We start from the raw sequence: 17957 nt of genomic DNA, 5'->3' as shown, positions 1-17957 counted from the left end.
ACAGATCAAGTGCTCTCCCTTTAATAATTGTCTTCTGTGATACTAATGTATATGAGTTTTAACTACATCATTAAACAATTCAAGACTGTGTGACTGACAGAAAAATCAATCAATCAAACAGTAAGAGGATTTTGTAAAATTGGTCACATCAAATATTTTACATTAGATTTTTTTGTCCTCAGATCCATCTATCATCCATTAACCCGCTTTGCCCTGCAGTGCAGGGTCACAGGGGGCTGGAGCCTATTCCAGCTATCTATGGGTGAGAGGTGGTACACCCTGGACAGGTCAGTCCATTACAGGGCAACATACAGACAAACAACCATTTACACTCACACCTACGGGCAATTTAGAGTGACCAATTGACCTAACAAGCACGTCTGTAGAATGTGGGAGGAAGCTGAAGTACCCGGAGAAAACCCACGAAGGCACAGGGAGAACGTGCAAACTCCACCCAGAAAGGCCCCAGTCAGAATGGAACAGCGACAATGCAAACCACTGCACCACCGTGCCGCCCTTATGTCCTCACACATAAATAATAAATGACAAACTGGCATACATGGGTTTGTCGGTATCAAGGTATAAATGTTAAAAACAAACAGGAGAAGACATGACTGGGGGCGAATGCACTGAAGGAGGCCATTGATTGTGTTTTTAATCTCACTTTTGTGTTAATTTTCATTGGCAGTTGGGTTAGGCTTAAGTGGGACTAAAGAAGAAGAAGAAGAACTTCCTCCTGATTCTGGGATGAGGGTTACACCACACATGTGCAAAACTTTGTCAGTTAGAAAATGTTATTGATTTTTTTATTTAGTTATTTAGTTATTTTTTTGGTATTTTACATTTAAAGTACTCTGTTATACTGTAATAATAATGAGTAAAGAACTGTGAGTGGCAGCTCTGTTTGACAGTTATAGTGTATTAGTTAGCAGAACCATATTTTAAAAGTGACATTAGAGAGACTGTATATAAACAGAAAAAACAGGCGTGCCTGGAGCTAGTGCATTGTAAGGACATTCCGTGGACATGACTTTGTCAGGAAAGCGTAGATGCCAATTAGACGGTGCAGGCAGTGAACTGCAAGCTGCCCTTGTGTGACTCTTGTCAGAATGCAGGCATAATTATTGACAGCTGGAGTTCATTGGTGTCAGCTCTGTCTCCACCAGTGGACGCCTAAACCAAGTCTGCACAGCCCCAGGGATTTCTGGTCACATCTCATCAAGGGGGTTGGAGGGGTGGGTGTGGGTGGGGGGGCAGGGTGGGTTGTTGTTGCAAACAGGAGGAGCATTTGCATATTATAATTATGTCTGCTTGCAAAGACGGTCTTCTCAATTACATCCCATTTGAAACTTCCAATGAGGAAACACTGAGAAGCACAAACTACTGCAGCTCCATAAACTTTAATTGTAAGAGGCTCCCTAAACAAGGCAGAGAACATTAGGATCAGACTAGAGCTGAACAAATATAGTCATGCACATCACCTACTCATTGAACACTTGGGTGATTGATTGTTACCCTTTACCTGCTGCCTGTTCTTTTTAATTGTAATAACTCCCCTCCACTCACTGATATAATCAGCCCTCAGTGGCTGCTTTTCCAGTTACAAATTGCAATGCAATGTGAATAAATATGCTTTCAAATAAATTAAATAATAAAATGGTTCTATTAATTATGGAGGCCTGGGTCATTATTTTTGACTGCCCTTGTGCATGACCTGCTCAATGATGAATTCACTCATAAAAAAGGGGAAGGACATAAAATTAGACCTAATCTGTCTAAGCTGTCATATTTTTTTACAAAGTGTCTTTTATATCTCAATTGTAATAATATAGTAATCTGCTCTCACACAAAACAAGGAAAGCCATGAAATCCCAGGGCATGCTCACAATAAACAGGTAACGGGGCACATGTATGACATGACACCATCACATCCAATCTTCTGTCACCTTGGTGACGAGTCTCATCCCAAGAATTGAGACGTGCAACCACCGGTGGGCGCCAGGCACGTACAGACTTATCATTTCCGACACCTGGAATTGTTTTTTATGATCAGCATGTTTAAGAAAGATGCATCTTTTTTGTATATTGGCCGAATGACACAAATGATTGATCATCAAATTTAAATTGGAAATGGATGAAACTGAATTGAATTATGCGGATTTCTTTACATCAGTTTGTCATTACACATAATCATACTATGCAGTGCTCCTAAATATCAGACCACTTGAATAATCAAGGAAGAAATACCTTGATTTATATGACTGACATATCTGCGCTTTTGCATGTGAAGTGATTGTGTCCACCTTCCACATGCTACCTTTCTGCTCAGAATGCTGATTATACGTCCACCGGATTCTTCACTAAAAATAGTTTCACTAATCACAAGGACCATATGAAGCATAATGGAATTATTAAATATGGTGTTGTTCCAGTCAATCCACTTTGTGGACAAATTGCCTCCACAAATGAGGGAAAAAAACTCTGACTGCATTCCATCTGCTAGCTGTCATGATTAATAGAATAAACAGGATAATGCACTGCCCTCTGATTTACAGTGGCCACTTGCCTAGTTTAGAATTGCTAGATAGATTTTGCGGAGCTCCGCATTCAGAGAAAGCTGGCACTTCTTGAAGTTCACACTTGATAAGAGGACACTTCAGCAGTCACAATGAAGACAAACTCTTTTATGTGTAATAATACCAGTAGATCTATTTTCCATGATGTGAAAATTACCTTATTTAGGATAACTGGTGCTTTAAAATATCTACACACAGAAGAAGGACTACGGCCTGTCAAACCGGAGAAGAAACCCAACATAAAAGCACCTTTTTCTTGCTGCTCCGTGAGCAGAGGGACCCACTGCAGGCAGAGTGAAGGTATGAATGCTAATAACCTGTCATTTTGTTGACCTGGCATCCAAAGCAGATTAAAAAGTACTTACTCCACCTTTAAATGGATACAGTGTACATGTATAAATTTGAAAAAAAAAATTTCATTACAGTAAAATCTTTTTTCTACCACTAAATGGCTTAAACAACCTTCATAAACACCTCGCTACTGTAAAAACAAAAACACATAAAGACACACCTTTGTGACTTTTAGTTGTTATTTTTTGGTAACATGTTCTGACATCAACAACCACCTCCACAATACACAGCCTGGCAGTTACTATTTTCTCCATATAGGAGTTTCGCTGACACCTTCAAGGGATTACTGAAGTACAGGCAACATACTGTCAAAAAACAGCACAGACAAATCAGCCATGATAAAAGCAGGAGCTGCTAGCAAACAATGAGAGGACAGACAGTGATTCTGAATGACATCCATCTATTGGCAATTCTATTTCTAGCTTATTTATTTTCAAATCCAACAAGGGTCAGTGATGAAAACTGGGGATGCACAAATGCAACAGCAGCATCATCACTGTTCCATATGTCGTTTTCTGCTTGTGGTGACAGTTGTGTTATTTCCTCACTGATGCATACTTGTATTTCCTCTGCAGTTATCATTTTACCCACTGACTCTCTGTCTTAGTTTATTTTTGTCTCCCTGTTACTTAGCATAGCAGCTCAGTGCCCTTCTCGTGCTGTGTAGACAGCCTGAATAGAGCCTCTGAATCTGTGCCTTATGGTGCCACTTTGTGCTACAGTGATGCAAAGGATTCCACTTTTGGTTTCAAATCCTTCTCCCAAGGCTCCCATACCGCATTGATCCTGCTCTGTATGTTCCCTTGCAAGGTATTATGTATGCCTGTTATGTGCTTCACTGCCACAGCAGACTCTAGCACAGAGCCGATTTATACTGCAGACAGAAAATGTATCAACTGGCTGAACTTAAAACCTTTCCCGACTAAAATACACAGGTGCACGTCGGCCAGGCACACATCTGTCTTTAATCTATTTCATATAATGGAGCTGGATTAATGTCCATCTTGTTCAATATTATAGGAACATATGAGCATCTGTTAAGGACACGACATATCAACTACGAAAAGAAGGCAAAGACCTGGATTTTCTTCAAAGACAACAACACATGCACACACACACACACACACACACTTGGATCTGTGTGTCTTGAATATTATAACATCTCTTTGACACACTATGAGACAATGTGTCTAAATGAAGGTCGCCATGCACCAAATCAGAGCATCTACAGACAAGTCACAAGATCCAGATCACAAAAAACACTCATAATTATCAACATCAGGATTAACTTTTGTAATTTCTTCAGGTCAAACTTTGATTTGTATTCTGCTAACATGTTAAACTAAGATGGCAAACACTAGAACTACAGCCCCATGAAGAATAGCTGCAGCTCAACATAGCTGTAACAGTATGTGCTTCCTATGTGCTTCTGTCTGCAAAGGGTACAATCACGTTCTACCTGTCATTCAACTGTTAATTAGTCCAATCTGAGTACAGGTGGAGGATATCCGATGGTGCTAAATGCAGGTCATCCTCCAGGAAACAAACAAGCCCTAAAAAACATCTAGACAGTCATTGATGTTGTTGAATCATTCTTGTGTCAGATATTAAAATGGAAAACATGTAAAACAGAGAATATGGTTTCAAGAAAAGTTTAATGTCGTGTTACTCTAAATCACTTTCTACACAACACCACCCTAGGAGAAGTAAGGTGTAAATGACCCCATTCATCATTCTGTAAGTCAAATCCAAATTAAATACTCAATGTGCACCTCCTCCTCTCTGACTATGGTATCATTTAATTAACACAAACAATTGAGATTTATTACCAAGAGGATCTATGTGAATAAATCTACGGTAATAACTGGATTCAATAAAGGAAAACTGATACATCTCTAATTGATATAGAGGACCAGCGTACCAAAATCACTCAAGGCTGTAATGTTTGTGAGTGTTTGTTACACACAGAACAAGGCAGCTATGACTGCATGTGAATCACTATGAGCACACAAATAATGGACTGCACGGCTTCCCATCTGACACACTTCACAGAAGTGCCTGTGCAAAGCAGGTTTAGAGTCAGAACTTTTTGTTGTCAAATGTGCGTTGAAGGCATCACTAATCCTGTTTCTGTGTCAAATAAAGCACCTTTCACAGTCGATACATACGGAGGGGCTGTAAATTCACGTAAAGTGTGGATTTATCTACTCCTGGCTTTGTACCAAGAGACTGTATTAAAGTAAGGAGTTGCTGCACTTCATCACAACCTGTCACCATGTACAAAACACTTTAGAAGTTAGCTGCAAGTGGATTTGGTTGCATTTATACCAGTGGTATTACATGATTTAAGTTTTGTTTAGGGTTTCCAGAATAGAGAAGAGGTAAAAACATTGAAGGTAAAAACTATGGATGAAGTTTCTGCTGTTTTAAGGCTCGGTGGGAGGCTCCAGGACGCACCAACCATCGGCCATTTTGGCAGCGCCACAGTCCACCAAAAGACAAAGAGAGGAAGTACGAGCATACTATAGTATAGTTTACTGTATGTCTTAAAGGTAGGGTGGGAGATTTTGAAAACTCAGTGAGAGTCAGCCAGATTTTGAAAGTAAACACACACCCCTTTCTCTCTGAGCTCACCCCGAAGCCACACCTCCAATCACATGGACGCACATTACCTGAAGACGAGCTGCGGTCTGTGACTTAGGCCATCATGCACATACCTCTCTGGTGCGCGCAGAGCAGGAATAGAGTGACAACCAGCCAATATTCCGCGCAGGGTCATCCCAGAGGATTGGCTGATGTTTTTAGTGTTTTATAGCTTCCACAGATGATTAATATTCTTCGTTTTAAAGCGAAACTGCCGAACTAATTGGTTGCTATCGGATTGTAAAGAGAAGTTACACTAATTCAACAAAACGTGAATCAGAATGAAATCTCCTACCCTACCTTTAAATGCAATTCTTAAAATGGAGAACCACTTTAACCCACCATGGGGTCCCACATCACCAATTGACCAGCCTTGAGATCACTGTTCGTCAAATGTTTTGTGATTTTTAGGTTAATCAGTAATAGTAGTAGTAATCTTAGTGCTTAGAGTTCAATGTTTATAGAAATCTCTCTGCCATCAGGCCATCTTCTTGTATAACTTCTAAATAGCCCTAAACACATTTGTATTCACATTAAATACAAATCCATCATTTACTTCTACACTGTCTTAACAAACATGTTTAAAAAGGCTGTCTAAACCTTTCTGATTTAAACACAGCTCATGTTGAAAAGTCTTGGAGCGAAACAAGGTCCTTATTTGATGTTTCAGCCTCCAATTATAATATTTGGGGAGGAAATCAGGTCAATGCATTTAATCCATGACATATCAGTTTAATTAGTAATTATGTGAATGAAATGTTTAAAATGACTGGAGACAAGCTTCTGCTACACTTTGTGGGTCCCTAATCACAAACCTGTCAGGCTTGTCATTTCAGACTGGAATATACATTTAGTTCTGTCTTATCAGTCACATTATTATTAGTATTTTATTTAATCACTTTTTTTTGGCGTAGCTGTGCACAAAGTGGTTGAATCCTCATAAAAGAGACAGCCTCAGTAATGGAAAGTCACAAATTAGATTAGCTGCTGTGAAAAACTGCTGATGTCTCACAAACTTCCCAGAGGAAATAAAACTGATTAAAACTGGGCCGACCTTTGAACCTCAAAGTTGATCTTCCATATCATTTAGGCAACGCCATGGGTTCAATTAACTTATCCTCTCCTATAAATAATAATAATTGTTAACTGCACATGTAGTGACTTTGCAACCAGCTACATGAAGTTCATTACTGCTCTTTGTGATTGTGGTTCTTCCATAAATAATTAGTTCACCACCCAATTGATGGATGTGGCATTATCAGAAATGACTCTTTATTTTCTGTGTCTAGTTAATTAGTATAGTTTGATAAATTAGCCGTTGAACCAAATTGCAGTCCGAAAGCTACGAAGTTAGGAACATATTAGGCCTTTAAAATGAGGTCGTCAGTAAACAATCAGTTGGATTGAACACTAATAAGTGCCTTTTTTAAAATATGTTTCCTTTTATTGGTGACAATGTGAACTTAATTCTACATCCTACAACAATAGGTTTTTACAAATTCAATAAGCCATTTTCCCAAATGGGTGCTGCTACTAAGTTTTAGTGCAAAAAAAAAATAAAAAAGAGAAAGAAGTTTAGAGCTGAAAATGGTGTAAATGAAGCTGCTGCCTTGAATTTTAATGAATTCTCAAAGATTTCATGATCATATCGCAGGTTTGATGTCTGATCTGAAACAGAGAGGCCGGAGCAGAAACTGACTGAATGTGTGTTTGTGTTGTGTTTTGATCCGCAGCCCTCTTGTGTACACTGTTTGCGTGGGTTTTCTCCTGGTGTGTGATCTTTCATCTGAATGAATTACAGGGAAATCACTTGCTAATTAGTGGAATGCATAACAAAGGCTGCAGAATGACATTTTATTTGTTTCCTGTATTGTGACTGACAGTTTTCATATGCTGCTAGATTCCAATGGCCAAGAATGAAACAGAGCATTTTAGCTATAATGCCCACAGCAGCAACAGTGAATGTGGCTGAGACGGTCTCCAGCAGTACATTTCTATAATTTACAACATGGACTCACACAGACCATAATCTTGGACAGCAGGGCAACCTACTCAGTTACATTATTGTACTTTAATATTGCTCTGTCCATGCCACTTGTCCATAATACTACACCCAGGCAAGCTCATTGTGCTGCCAGGACCACTTATAACATCCCTGCCTCATGCGCAGCTCCTCCTCCTCCTCACTCTCTCTGCCTATGAGCCAATGCAAATTACAGTAACAGCTTGGACGTGAGTATAATCTCAAGTGGTGCGAGCTGGGCTCCATGGTGTGGCAGGCAGGCAGATGGAAGCAGAGACTTTGCCAGGCCTCTTTAGGGGCTCCCACTCTTTCTCCAGCATGGTAGACAATGGAGGAGCTGTGGCTCATAACCAGCTACTCGTCTGCCACTATCATGCTGCCTACTCCTGTACGCCGTATTGGGTAAAAGGAAGGGGGGGTGTCTCCCTGTCATGGCCTTGCTCAGACCGATGCACAGATGGACAGTGATGCTGGCAACATTATATGGTGAGCCACTTACAGTGCAAAACAGAGAAGGATGCACATTTATGATGGGAAGCAGAAGGAGCACACTACTACTACGTTTGCTTCTGTGTGTTTCTCTGCACAGGAGGTGGAGGAGACCTTTCCCCTGAGCAATCGTACATATTTATAAATAGCTCTATTCTATTTGCATAAAAGATCAGACACACTTTTAGTGAACCTTAATTTTTATGTGAGAATTTAGAGACACACATTAATTCTAGAAAGCACCATATGTTGTTCATTTATATAATTCCAGCGAGAACACTGGCACTTCCAAAATGTATTTGTGGGTCTGAACATCATCCATGTAATATTCATACAATATGCACTACAAAGCTTAATTAACTTGAAATGAGATATGTTGTGAGTCCGGGTGGCTTCAAGGAAACCAATTTAACTTCCTAATGCTTGAACATGCTTCTTTCTGTGTTACTAAACCTTTATCCATCGTCTCTAATTTCAGTAGACTTGTCCCAGGAATGACAGGAATTTGTGATGCCCTGCTGATTTCTGCCACATTTTGAAAAGGGAAGCATGAGTAAAAACATCTTCTTTCCCTTTTACTAAGTTACGAGCTTGCTGCTGCAGCAAAAGTAACATCAAAATGTAATGCACCTTTTAGCTTTGAATGAATGAGCTCCAGGGTTTAAACTTGCATGACAACACAGATTAGAGGTTCTCTTGTTTTGCTGCCCCGCAGGAGAGAGCCTTGTTTATGCTCACAGACACTGATTGTGCTATTCTTGTCCTTTAATGTAAATGGATTTTTAAACTCAGGTATGCACCTTGCAACTAATGAGGATCCTTATGCACCTCTGTATGCCATTAAACATCTTTAATGGTGCAATTCTACAAACCAGGGAGACAGATGTACTGCATGTGCAACGCCCTTTCTTCTGTACACACACACACACACACACACACACACACATAACAACAAAGACTACAAAAGAATATGATGTATGAAGAAATCGATAGACAGTGAATCAGCTGTGTGTCAGGATGAGGATGTTTAAGTGACTCAGTCTTCAATGTGTTTGCCAACCCTGAGTGCATCTGCACTAACAAAAAGATATTTGACTGAGAGAGAAGAAAGGGAGAGAGAACGCACCAAGATGCTGAGCACAACTCCCCCGGAGCTACACGTCTATTGTATCTTGAGTTGTGCTCGCACACAGCCAGGTGTTTGATTTCACCATATTTTCCTCCGCTATTATTTGAAAAAGCCTCAGCTACAGCATTTCAAATTCACAAAGCCCTTGTTATTCTGCGTGACACAGAGTGTATAGCTTAATTTCTGTGGATGATTAGAGCAGAAGTAACGAGACTCGGGTGCATCGATGATACCTTTGCGTGGCAACGTGTGCTGCTGTAAAAAAACCCTCAAGAATACCCTGAGCTGCTCCTCAGCACTGCCTCGTCCCCGCTCTAAGTACTTGGTATTCCAGGAAATGCCGACTGCATGACTCAGATTACTTTGACAAGAGAAGCAGACCACAAAACACAAGGCAGGGGAAGGAAGGTGCATATGCATAGAGCCGCCATTGGAATTTTTAATATGGGAGGGTAATAGCTTGACCTCGTCCTTACTCATCCCCCCCCCCCCCCCTCGATCCCTGATTTAACAAAAAAAAATCTATTCACTACCTACTTACAGAACATCATTTTCTCAGTTTGTAGTAACGTAATTTTGTACAAGCAGGGATGAGCTGCTGGGGAATCCTGTTGTTACGCCGCTTATCGCCCTCAAACTTGACAACCAGGATTAAACTGAACTCAAAAGCGGAGCTGAGAGAAGATGTTGAAAGAATACATGCGGGTGAAAATTACTGTACTTTCACAACACAAATTGCTTTTACTTGACAGGAAACGGTGAATTCAAATCTCTCAAAAAGGATTAATTTAACTATGGGAATTATTTTTCTTTTTTAAGACCCAAACAGAACAGGATGTCTCACGGTGCACAAAATATGCAGAGTTATGCAGGGTGCATGACTGTTGTAGACACTGCTTGTTAGGCATACGACAAAGAGGAGGGGGAACAGTGAGGGGAACAGCAGTTATGCACAATTCAGTAACACAAGCTCGCTAATTAGCATTGCCCTGCCATTCCCTTTGAACCTGAAGAGGACAAGTGGGAGCCATCATATTTCTTTGTTCTCAGCACTGTGTGATTTTCTCCTGACCACCAAAACCACAGGGGTTCTGACCACAGTGGGTCACAGGTAGGTAGGTAAATTGACTTCAACCCCTCCCTCCCCCCACCTCCCTTCACTAAACTCCCCCCCGGGGGAATTAACCAGACCTTTACCTAAAACTACGCCCTCAGCAAAGTACAGCTACTGGCAGCACGCTGAATCAGATAGAGTGGCTGGATGTAGTGTGATGACATTTTCAGGATGCAGCCCTACTCCAAGTGCAGCAGACAGATGTTAAGGGGATACAGGTACGTACTGCACTTCACACAATTACTCTCGGCTGACTGCTCTCTGAAGACGCAGCACAGGTCATTAACTCTATCCTCCCGTGTACCAAGTTTTTAATTAACAGTTTCATGCTATCTAATGTACAACGGAAACGTGAAACTGAGTTTATGTACTGCTGTAGCATTTTGAAGAGTGTGCCTGTTTCAGGTTAGTTAGAGATGCAGTCAATTATGCAATGACTCCAAATAGATGCTGTTTTTATGCCACACATGGGTCACATCATTTAACATACTTAGCAGAGTTACTCAAGTCAACACGAGGTTGTAGGTGGGCGGAGTTTGACTTAGGATGCTCACTTCATCAATCTGTTCTAGTGACTACCTCACATTTACGTTGATGTTCCTCCCATATTGTGAAGACGGGGCCACGGTACACGTGCAACATTTGACAGAAGGATAAATTTGGAAGCCATTACGAGCCTCTTGCCTTTCCTTCCACATTGTCATCTGGATGGCCCGTTCCTGCCTCTCATGCTCCCTTGCCTCTCTGCAAACTCATGGAGTATTCCCTCTGCTCCTTGATGCAGACAGCCTCTCTTTCATTAAAGTCTCTGTCCATGATGACCAAAAGCCTGCACAGATCCTCAGAAGTCTGCTGACACCTGGACTTCTTTTTCAGTTGTAATATAACCTTCGGTTATTGCAACTGGATGTTGCTGTTCAGACCTGTGACTCACAAAGTACATAAAGTATTCCTGATTTAGCAAGCCTGAGATGGACACGTTACGTTTCTAGATTTTTTGAACATTGTTCTACAACTGAACAACAATCTGTCTGTGGATGCCCTCATACATCCAGGTCATAGTCATTACCAAGAGTTTAAATCAAGGCAACTGGACGTTTCGCCACGCCAAGTGGCTTCTTCAGTCCCACTGGAAGAACTGAAGAAGCCACTCGGGAGAAATGTGATGTTAGAAAACTTAACCTACCTTTGGTACCAAAGCACTTTTTTAATGGTGATTAATATACATATAATATACAGATGACATTCATACTCATTATGGTTGATTATAAATCAGAGCAGACTGTATGTACTGTAGGTAAACAACCCACTCTAGGTATATATAGCTAACCCGTAACTTTATAAAACCATACAATGTTTATTCCACAGTCTTTACACTCCCACACACTCAAGCATTGTTTGTCACACTGTAGACATTTTATGTTGTTGTCCATTTGTGTGGGTACAGCTATTTTTTATGCCTGCTTGCATCCATATAGCCATATGTTTAGGTTTGGTTGTCCCTGTTCAGTCCTGGCTTTGCATATATATGTCTAAATGTCTCGTGCATTTGCTCACTGCACTGTGTGAGCCACTGCAGACTCCTCTCACATATCTGCTGCCTAACTAAAAATGCAGAAAAAAATTGCATATTTGACCCAGTTCTGCTGCACCTGTAGTAATAAATTCCCACCGTTGATCTACATAGTATCTTCAATCTGCTGATGCACCACTGCTAACACAACATTTTCAGCGAGAGCTGCCCCAGCTAACGGTGCTGCTGCACAGTCTATATGCAGTGACTTGGAAAACACCACAGACTCACCAGATATCAAGCCCTGGTCTCCATCACAGGTTTCACATCAGCATCCTGATTTACTGGCGGTCAGAGAGTCAGGATTGAGGCAGGCAGCACCCACAGGTCTCACAGGAAAACACCACCTAAACAGGACAACAGGACAACAGGCATGTTTAGCAATGTTTTGTTAGGATTAGGACATTTTGCAGCTAGCAAGTGTTTGTTTTACCACATTTTGAAAGGTTTATCATGTAGTCCAATATTTTTATGTTTTTTGAAGGAGGCAACATTTCTCAACACACTAGACAGGCAGTCATACATTCATAATCTCATTGACTGAGCTTCTTCCTATTTCCAGCTTTGGGTGCGATATGAACGCTGATCTGATTATAAAAACAACAGGAAAGAAGCATAAGCAGCAAGAGAGGCACCAGAAAATACAGCGCTGGAGATCCCATGACTATGAATGTGTGTCCTGTCATTAATATTTCACTGCATCATTGTAGCTAAAGGAGAACAAAGTGTGAATGAAAAATTTATCACATTTTGTCACAGCTCTGGAACTTATCTGTGCAAAACAAAGAATATTTTAGTCATGATGAGTTTTTGTGGTTGAGAAAATAAGGTGATTAATGTGTCCACATAATTACTGCATGCTTTAACATAAGGTTATATCCATTATGCACTGATGAAGATGGATGAGGATGAGGAGTCTATCTTTGCTGCATTTCAGTGTTTGCTTCTTTTCTCACATTGGAGAAAGGTGACTGCCAAGGTCAGAGGCCTTCAGTTTCTCACTTGTCCAAAAAATTCAAAACAAGCTACATGACATGTCACAGCTCTGCCTGCAGAACAGCGGCACGCAATCCAAGAGAGATTACCATATCACTCGCATTTGTCTGCAGAGAGCCTTCATGCATGAAGAAACAGAATTCTCCACTCAGGTTCTTATTCTAGCTTTACTGTACATCAATTTGTATTCAGAGCAGGACTTTAGGCCTGTCACCTTCAGCTATTCATCCACAATGAAGTATTTATGACGCAAGCTTTTGCTTTTTGATACGTCATTCCAATCCGTTTCCAACCTCAATTTATCTCAGGCTGGAGTCGGTCTTGTCATGTCACGAGTTTAAGAAATGAAGGAAGGAAACAAAGTAAGAGTGTAGGTGTCACAGATTTTACGGTCTTTCATTTCACGGTCTACCATGCCAAGCATATTAACAGCTGCTACTTGCGGGGTATAGTAGAAACACAGCACCTTCCTGACAGTCAGTGTGACAGGGAGTGATGTCACAGCGATGTGACAGTGAGCAACCGCTTAAAAAAAAGAAAAAAAATTTAACCAGTGATTTTTTTTTACATTTTCCTCTTCATTTCCAAACATCAAATCATCACCTGGGCTCATGTGTGAAGTCTGGTGCTGAGACATGCCGGCCTCACTTTATCTCCAACATGGCCTCCTTCTTCACTGTAACAAACACTCCTCATCCCTGCTCCATTTTCCTCTCACAGCCACATTTCTACCTCATCCTTCCTCTATCCTTTTCTCTCCAAGCCTTTCTGAGAAGCAAAGAGACAGGAAAAAAAGATTCTTAGTGCCAGGCAACTTTGGCCAAAGGACATACTCTGTCAAGTCATTATCCATCACAGTGATTCCCTTCCCTATGTGTGCAAGACAAAGACAGTTGTTTACGAAGACAGTCATCCATCTAAGCTGCAGCTATAAGAACCCTCTATGACAACAGGGGTGAATGAGACTTTTTTTTTACCTCACTGTGGCCATAATCACTCACTCAGTTACATAAATATGACGTGTTGTTTGAGTGCCATCCAAAAGATCAACAACAAAAAAAAGACCCAAAAAGTTACAAGGTTGATGAATAAATGGAGAAAAAAAACACTGTCAAAACAGTTTTCACCTAAAAAATTCACCTTCATAATCTACAATAAGAAGAACTGGCACAATAAAACAAATAATATTATATCAGAGGATACTTTTTACAGGTTTTTGTGTTGTATAAATGACATTTCATTTGTTCGTTTGTTTCATTTGTTGTTGATTCAAGATTGAAAGAGGTTTATTTGTCATATGCACAGTATTAACATCGGAGTCATCTGAGCAATGAAATGCTTAGAACACGGCAGGCAGGCAACTCCAAGTAATCTTAAGAAAAACAAAGAAACAAAACAAAAAGCCAAAATATCCAAATATGTCACAGAAGGAAAACTATGTACAACAGTGATAAAATATATGTACACACGTGCAGATGAGTGAGCATGAGAATGTGCAAATGGTGCTGTGCAGTTGAACTACTGACTGAGTCTGGTCTACCAGCAGGCAGCAGTGAAAAGAGTCGGTGGCTGGTGTGTGTGAGGTCCCTGATGATTTTCTAAGCTTTCCTGAGGCAGCGTGTGTTGACGATGGTTTGCAGGGAGGGGAGGTGGCAGCCAGTGATGCACTCTGCTGTCTTCACCACTAGTCCCAGCGACTTAAGGTCCGCAGCAGAGCAGCCACTGATGAAGCCAGCCAGGGCACTCTCTATGATGCCCCTGTAGAATGTGCAGAGGGCAGAGGTGCTCAGTTCAAATCCCTTCAGTCTGCTGAAGAAATCAAGTCTTTTATGTGCTGTCTTTGCCACTGCAGTGGTGTGAGTGGACCAGCAGAGGTCCTCGCTGATGAGCACACCTAGGAGTTTGAAGGAGGCACCCTTCTCCGCTTCTGATCGCCTGATGAAAATGGGAACGTGACCTCTTCTTTACATTTTCCTGACATTTCCTGAAGTCAGTGTCCATCTCCTTGGTTTCGCAGCCGTTGAGAAAGAGGCTATTGTCTTTGCACCATGTTTCCAGGGCGCGAACCTTCTCTCTGTCGGCAGTCTCATCATTGTGAGTAATGAGACCCATGATGGTGGTATCATCTGCAAACTTCAGGATGGCACTGGAACTGTGCTTGGCCAGATAGTCATGGGTCACCAGGGTGTAGAGGAGAGGGCTGAGGAAGGGCACCAGTGCTCAGCATCAGTGTGGATGAGGAGAAGCTGCCCATCTACACCACTCCAAGCTCAGAGTCCAATTACAGACAGATGGGTACAGTCCCTGATCTTGAGCTTTTGGATGAGCTTCATATGCACTATGGTGTTGAATGCTGAGCTGTAGCCAACAAACAGCATTCTCACATAATGTTCTGCTCCAGGGGGTCAGAAAGAGAGGTGCAGATGTGTGTCCTGGTGTTCAAAGCGCTTCATGATGGTGAAAGTTAAGTGCAATAGGGCGGTAGTCATTCAGGCATGTAGTGGGGGATTTTCTTGGGAATGGGGATAATTGTGGTCACCTTGTAACATGTGGGGACTGTGGCCTGCTGCAGGAAAAGGTTGAAGATGGATGTGAGGACCACTGCCAGCTGGTTGGCACAATCTAGTTAGCAGCATTTTATTGTTACCTGGCATTTACAGGTACCGGTATATATTTATCGATATATATTTATAAAATTGTATTATTTGATGATGTTCAGACCTAAGTGGACATAGTGATAGTTTAGTGATATAAGCTAACATATAAGTTTACATATAACAATTTACTAAGAGAACAGCACAAAGGGGGTATTAATATATTACACAGTCTCATTTAAAGATCACAATATTAAAGAGCAGTCATTTCATATTCTCTTTAGATGCATGAGATTACACATTCTGTGCTTAAAGGACAACGTCTGAGTTATCTCCTAACAGGCTTAAAGCGAGGGGGGTTTCGTTCTCAGATATCTGCTCTGAAAAAGCAGCAACAGAAATCCAAGCGAAAACCTCTGGGCATCTCATTACATTAGATCCTGCTGACCGTTCAGGGAGACAAAAAACAAGCCTTAAAGCTTTAATCAATTATAGATTTGAGTGAGTGCACTTATATTGGAGATAGCTGTCTTTCTTTGTGCTTCATACACCAGATATCAGCAAGAAGTGTCAACAGCTCCTGAGCTTACCTGCAGGTAAGCAAGAATCCACAGCTTTAATAGACCGCAGCAGTGTGGGAAATTAATTCCACTGTAGCCATGTGAGGAGGTTTTTTAGAAAAATGTATTTATTACAGGCTTTAATTATTTTTAAATTGCCTGACCGGAGTAAAGGTTTTGGTTAGAATTTAATTTTTTGCAGCATTCACAGTGCCCGAGATCAAGACAAGCAATAAAGCAGCTGCAGCTGTAACATGCTTATTAGAGGACATTCTCAATGTCACCATGACTCAGCAATGGGCTAACAAAGCCAGTCCTTCAGGAAACAGTGAAGCTGCTCGGCGGTGTAGAGTAGCCTGATAGCTGTCATAACTCCGAGGTCAAACTCATCCTCAGCAGATCCTCGAAACTGAATGCCATCAGACCATTCCTCTTTTTTCCCTGGCTTTACAGTCATTTACTCCTCATGTCAGCACTTTGATTAATGACTTGATTTACACACAGGCTCTTGTACACGATGTAGCAAAGTATCAATCATAGTACTGCATGCATTCATAGATTTTCAACAGCTGTGTTGCTACAGTCAAAGCCTAATTACAACTAACTAATGGGGGTGTGTGAACACCAATGCCCCGAAACCGTGAACATATTGAAAATATGTCACTGTAAGTGTGAACTTAATGTGTTTAAATACATTAGATACGTCCTGTTTCCTAGATGCAAATTTCTCAGAGTCAACATAAAACAAAATTGAGGTGATTATTAAGGACGAGCAGCTGTTTTTTTTTTTTTTTTTGAGCCGTGTCCTGCTAATCTAAAACACCATCAGCCTCTAATGAACGCTTCCATCCCACTGGCCTGACTCAAACAGAGCTGAGCTCTTTACTTGCAATGAGACAAAATTGTTTCTAGGAAAATTGCTTGTAGGAGCAGCTTGATTGAATAATTAGCTTTTTATTAGCTTCTACAAACCTTTGCCTTTGGAGGTCAAGACGAGATGAATTGTGTGTGTGTGTTGTGTGTATGCTTCCAAGCCAATCAATACTCATGAATCTGGTGATGCTAGAGGGCAAGGTTACCAGCAGACAGCCAGGAAGTAAAGGAGTAGGTTGGGATCAAAAAAATCCCATTCTCACGGATAATTAAGGCCGGTTGTTGTCTGGTTAGACTCTATCAGCGAAGGTGCATGCATCACACACACAGAGGGTCTTTGAAATGCAGCAGCTGAAGGCACACAAGCTTTTCAAAGAGATTTCATCCTATCATGTCAACACAGGTCAGGTTACAGGCCTGGACACGGAACTGCATTTTACTCATGTTACTATCAGACAGAGATCATATCCAGATATGGAAGTTTGTTTCCATTATGATGTGAATCGTCTTCGAACCACAATGCAGACAGTGATATTTTTTAATTGTTGATTAATCTGCCAATCATTTTCTTGTTATTATCTTTGTCTATAATAAAGTCTGGTTACAAAAAGATATTTAACAAATACAGAGGCGTGAGTAGACTTTATGTTTATGTACAATACAACATAATTTAATTCTCTGGTATCATGTCAAGCGAGCTTTACAAAAGAAGCTACAGAGCTAAAAGAAGTACGATTTTTATTTAATTAAACGTACGTCATTATCCATCATTAAGTGAGAGTACATCGGTGATTAAACCGATGACCCACTGATGAAATTATACAAAAGCCTTTTCAAATACATTATTATAACGTGGTTGTGGCTGCGTGACATTCCTGTGCAAAATCCCAAGCAGGTAATGATGTGTGTTCTGTCACACTGACAACACATGTTGGATCTCTGAGAAGTGAATCTGCAATTAGTACTTATTGTCACAGCCGCCACCAACAGAACATGTGAATTTAGTCAAAATTAAATAAGGGATATTAAAGTAAAA

At 40.9% G+C, this 17957-nt stretch overlaps 1 protein-coding gene across 2 annotated transcripts in view; it reads right to left on the bottom strand.

Moving 5' to 3' along the window:
* The window catches only part of lrfn1 (leucine rich repeat and fibronectin type III domain containing 1), a 94656-nt gene that overhangs the window by 10437 nt on the left and 66262 nt on the right, over positions 1-17957 (bottom strand). For both annotated transcript variants that reach the window (XM_028419662.1, XM_028419663.1), the window contains exon 3: positions 12130-12245. The gene's annotated coding sequence lies outside the window, so the exon portion shown is untranslated. The remainder of the gene's footprint in view (positions 1-12129; positions 12246-17957) is intronic.

This window comes from Parambassis ranga, chromosome 13 (assembly GCF_900634625.1).
Source record: "Parambassis ranga chromosome 13, fParRan2.1, whole genome shotgun sequence".
Lineage (NCBI taxonomy): Eukaryota > Metazoa > Chordata > Actinopteri > Ambassidae > Parambassis > Parambassis ranga.
Note: the sequence above shows the minus strand (reverse complement) of the source record. Positions and strands in the feature narration are given on the sequence as shown.